Source organism: Ictalurus punctatus, unplaced genomic scaffold (assembly GCF_001660625.3).
Source record: "Ictalurus punctatus breed USDA103 unplaced genomic scaffold, Coco_2.0 Super-Scaffold_197, whole genome shotgun sequence".
Lineage (NCBI taxonomy): Eukaryota > Metazoa > Chordata > Actinopteri > Siluriformes > Ictaluridae > Ictalurus > Ictalurus punctatus.
This window is the reverse complement of record NW_026521094.1, coordinates 406,499-411,498: the sequence shown is the minus strand read 5'-3', so window position 1 is coordinate 411,498 and position 5,000 is coordinate 406,499.

The following is a 5,000-nucleotide window of genomic DNA, read 5'->3' as shown; positions in this document are numbered from 1 at the left end:
GGGAAATGTCCCTGGAAGTCTGCCATTTTGCCCGAAAATAGTGCACAGTGCCTGGGGAAGCCCATAGCTGAAGCCCCTGGTGGAGCTCGGTTCAAGGGAAATGTCTCTGGAGGTTGACCATTTTGCCCGAAAATAGTGCATCATGCCTGGGGAAGCCCATAGCTGAAGCCCCTGGTGGAGCTCGGTTCAAGGGAAATGTCTCTGGAGGTTGACCATTTTGCCCGAAAATAGTGCACTGTGCCTGGGGAAGCCCATAGCTGAAGCCCCTGGTGGAGCTCGGTTCAAGGGAAATGTCTCTGGAGGTTGACCATTTTGCCCGAAAATAGTGCACAGTGCCTGGGGAGGCCCATAGCTGAAGCCCCTGGTGGAGCTCGGTTCAAGGGAAATGTCTGTGGAAGTCTGCCATTTTGCCCGAAAATAGTGCATCATGCCTGGGGAAGCCCATAGCTGAAGCCCCTGGTGGAGCTCGGTTCAAGGGAAATGTCTGTGGAAGTCTGCCATTTTGCCCGAAAATAGTGCATCATGCCTGGGGAAGCCCATAGCTGAAGCCCCTGGTGGAGCTCGGTTCAAGGGAAATGTCCGTGGAAGTCTGCCATTTTGCCCGAAAATAGTGCATCATGCCTGGGGAAGCCCATAGCTGAAGCCCCTGGTGGAGCTCGGTTCAAGGGAAATGTCCCTGGAAGTCTGCCATTTTGCCCGAAAATAGTGCACAGTGCCTGGGGAGGCCCATAGCTGAAGCCCCTGGTGGAGCTCGGTTCAAGGGAAATGTCCCTGGAAGTCTGCCATTTTGCCCGAAAATAGTGCACAGTGCCTGGGGAGGCCCATAGCTGAAGCCCCTGGTGGAGCTCGGTTCAAGGGAAATGTCCCTGGAAGTCTGCCATTTTGCCCGAAAATAGTGCATCATGCCTGGGGAAGCCCATAGCTGAAGCCCCTGGTGGAGCTCGGTTCAAGGGAAATGTCTCTGGAGGTTGACCATTTTGCCCGAAAATAGTGCATCATGCCTGGGGAAGCCCATAGCTGATGCCCCTGATGGAGCTCGGTTCAAGGGAAATGTCTCTGGAGGTTGACCATTTTGCCCGAAAATAGTGCATCATGCCTGGGGAAGCCCATAGCTGAAGCCCCTGATGGAGCTCGGTTCAAGGGAAATGTCTCTGGAGGTTGACCATTTTGCCCGAAAATAGTGCACAGTGCCTGGGGAAGCCCATAGCTGAAGCCCCTGGTGGAGCTCGGTTCAAGGGAAATGTCTGTGGAAGTCTGCCATTTTGCCCGAAAATAGTGCATCATGCCTGGGGAAGCCCATAGCTGATGCCCCTGATGGAGCTCGGTTCAAGGGAAATGTCTCTGGAGGTTGACCATTTTGCCCGAAAATAGTGCATCATGCCTGGGGAAGCCCATAGCTGATGCCCCTGATGGAGCTCGGGTCAAGGGAAATGTCTGTGGAAGTCTGCCATTTTGCCCGAAAATAGTGCACAGTGCCTGGGGAAGCCCATAGCTGAAGCCCCTGATGGAGCTCGGTTCAAGGGAAATGTCCCTGGAAGTCTGCCATTTTGCCCGAAAATAGTGCATCATGCCTGGGGAAGCCCATAGCTGATGCCCCTGATGGAGCTCGGTTCAAGGGAAATGTCTCTGGAGGTTGACCATTTTGCCCGAAAATAGTGCATCATGCCTGGGGAAGCCCATAGCTGAAGCCCCTGATGGAGCTCGGGTCAAGGGAAATGTCTGTGGAAGTCTGCCATTTTGCCCGAAAATAGTGCACAGTGCCTGGGGAAGCCCATAGCTGAAGCCCCTGATGGAGCTCGGTTCAAGGGAAATGTCTCTGGAAGTCTGCCATTTTGCCCGAAAATAGTGCATCATGCCTGGGGAAGCCCATAGCTGATGCCCCTGATGGAGCTCGGTTCAAGGGAAATGTCTCTGGAGGTTGACCATTTTGCCCGAAAATAGTGCATCATGCCTGGGGAAGCCCATAGCTGAAGCCCCTGATGGAGCTCGGGTCAAGGGAAATGTCTGTGGAAGTCTGCCATTTTGCCCGAAAATAGTGCACAGTGCCTGGGGAAGCCCATAGCTGAAGCCCCTGATGGAGCTCGGTTCAAGGGAAATGTCTCTGGAAGTCTGCCATTTTGCCCGAAAATAGTGCATCATGCCTGGGGAAGCCCATAGCTGATGCCCCTGATGGAGCTCGGTTCAAGGGAAATGTCTGTGGAAGTCTGCCATTTTGCCCGAAAATAGTGCATCATGCCTGGGGAAGCCCATAGCTGAAGCCCCTGATGGAGCTCGGTTCAAGGGAAATGTCCCTGGAAGTCTGCCATTTTGCCCGAAAATAGTGCATCATGCCTGGGGAAGCCCATAGCTGATGCCCCTGATGGAGCTCGGTTCAAGGGAAATGTCTCTGGAGGTTGACCATTTTGCCCGAAAATAGTGCATCATGCCTGGGGAAGCCCATAGCTGAAGCCCCTGATGGAGCTCGGGTCAAGGGAAATGTCTGTGGAAGTCTGCCATTTTGCCCGAAAATAGTGCACAGTGCCTGGGGAAGCCCATAGCTGAAGCCCCTGATGGAGCTCGGTTCAAGGGAAATGTCTCTGGAAGTCTGCCATTTTGCCCGAAAATAGTGCATCATGCCTGGGGAAGCCCATAGCTGATGCCCCTGATGGAGCTCGGTTCAAGGGAAATGTCTGTGGAAGTCTGCCATTTTGCCCGAAAATAGTGCATCATGCCTGGGGAAGCCCATAGCTGAAGCCCCTGATGGAGCTCGGTTCAAGGGAAATGTCCCTGGAAGTCTGCCATTTTGCCCGAAAATAGTGCATCATGCCTGGGGAAGCCCATAGCTGATGCCCCTGATGGAGCTCGGTTCAAGGGAAATGTCTCTGGAGGTTGACCATTTTGCCCGAAAATAGTGCACTGTGCCTGGGGAAGCCCATAGCTGAAGCCCCTGGTGGAGCTCGGTTCAAGGGAAATGTCTCTGGAGGTTGACCATTTTGCCCGAAAATAGTGCACAGTGCCTGGGGAGGCCCATAGCTGAAGCCCCTGGTGGAGCTCGGTTCAAGGGAAATGTCTGTGGAAGTCTGCCATTTTGCCCGAAAATAGTGCATCATGCCTGGGGAAGCCCATAGCTGAAGCCCCTGGTGGAGCTCGGTTCAAGGGAAATGTCTGTGGAAGTCTGCCATTTTGCCCGAAAATAGTGCATCATGCCTGGGGAAGCCCATAGCTGAAGCCCCTGGTGGAGCTCGGTTCAAGGGAAATGTCTGTGGAAGTCTGCCATTTTGCCCGAAAATAGTGCATCATGCCTGGGGAAGCCCATAGCTGAAGCCCCTGATGGAGCTCGGTTCAAGGGAAATGTCTCTGGAAGTCTGCCATTTTGCCCGAAAATAGTGCATCATGCCTGGGGAAGCCCATAGCTGATGCCCCTGATGGAGCTCGGTTCAAGGGAAATGTCTCTGGAGGTTGACCATTTTGCCCGAAAATAGTGCATCATGCCTGGGGAAGCCCATAGCTGATGCCCCTGATGGAGCTCGGTTCAAGGGAAATGTCTGTGGAGGTTGACCATTTTGCCCGAAAATAGTGCACTGTGCCTGGGGAAGCCCATAGCTGAAGCCCCTGGTGGTGCTCAGTGTCTCCGGTGGGGTTTTTTTTTTCTAAGTCCGAAAATTTTTCTAAGTCCGGAAATTTTTCTAAGTCCGAAAATTTTTCTAAGTCCGGAAATTTTTCTAAGTCCGAAAATTTTTCTAAGTCCGAAAATTTTTCTAAGTCCGAAAATTTTTCTAAGTCCGAAAATTTTTCTAAGTCCGAAAATTTTTCTAAGTCCGAAATTTTTTCAAAGTGAGGTTTTCACCGTCGGGGCGTGAGAACCAGGCGCTCTCCCCCGATCCCGCATCCCGGCCGGAGTGCACTTCTTCGGGCTCGCCCCTCGGCCGGAGGACCCTCACTCGGGGTGGTTTCCAGAGGGGTACCGTCGGGCTCATGAGCGATCGTAGGAATTGACGGGGTCCAAGCACTCCGGGATGGCGGTTATGCCCGGCTACTCCGTCCGAGGGAAGAGGCGCCCGAGGCGGCTCCCGCGTCTCTCCCCGGTCCCCGGATAGCCCGCGGAGCTTCTGATTTCTTCCATTTTCGCCGTTTTCAGAGCTCCGCTCTCCCCCGTCTCTCGGAGTGCCCGGTGGTGGTGAGGTCGAGGGGAGTGAGCGGGAGGCCCGGGGACGGGACCGGGAGGGCGGCCTCCGCGTCCGTCTCGCGTGGGCCTTCCACGGAGGACGGTTCCGCTTTCGCCCGTCGTCCGTTCAGAGTCCTGAACTTTTTCCTAAGTGCCGTTTTCACCTCCGGGGTGCAAGGACCGGGCGCCCTCTCCGCGTTTCGCCCCCCGACCCGACGCGCGCCCCCCCGGGCCGCCCCCGCGCCCCGTCCCTCGTCCGGACGGCGTCCGCAGAGGTGGGGTTTCGCGGAGGGGTGCCGTCGGGCTTGTGAGCGATCGTAGGAATCGACGGGGTCCAAGCACTTCGTGGCGGCGGTCGTGCCGGGCGACGCCGTCCGAGAGAAGGGACCGCGAAGGCGGCTTCGACGTCTGTCTCTCGGGGCCCTCCCGGAGGACCCGGCCCTCTTCCTTTCGCTCTCGCCCGCGCCAAAGTGCGGTTTTCCCCTCCGGGGTGCAAGAACCGAGCACTTCCGACCACGGTCGTCGCGCGCCCCCGAGAGAAGAGACCAACGCGGAGGCGGCTCCGCGGTCTTTCTCTCAACCCTGGTAGATACGAATACGTCGCACGCCTGGGGTAGGCTCCTGCCCGGCTTCGGCCGCTATGGGCACGGCGGTCGCTACCCCGCCCCGCGTGTCGTCCCCGCGAACCCGAACGTCGACGGGTCCTCCCGGACCCGGAGCCGTGACGGGGAGAGCGAGAGCCCCCCCCTCTCGGAGAGAGTCGTATACGGCCGGTCCCCTACGTCCCGACTCAGTCGGCCCTACGCTTCGGGGTCCGGCCGGCCCGGGGCCCCCCGGCAACCGCAGCACGCGGGGA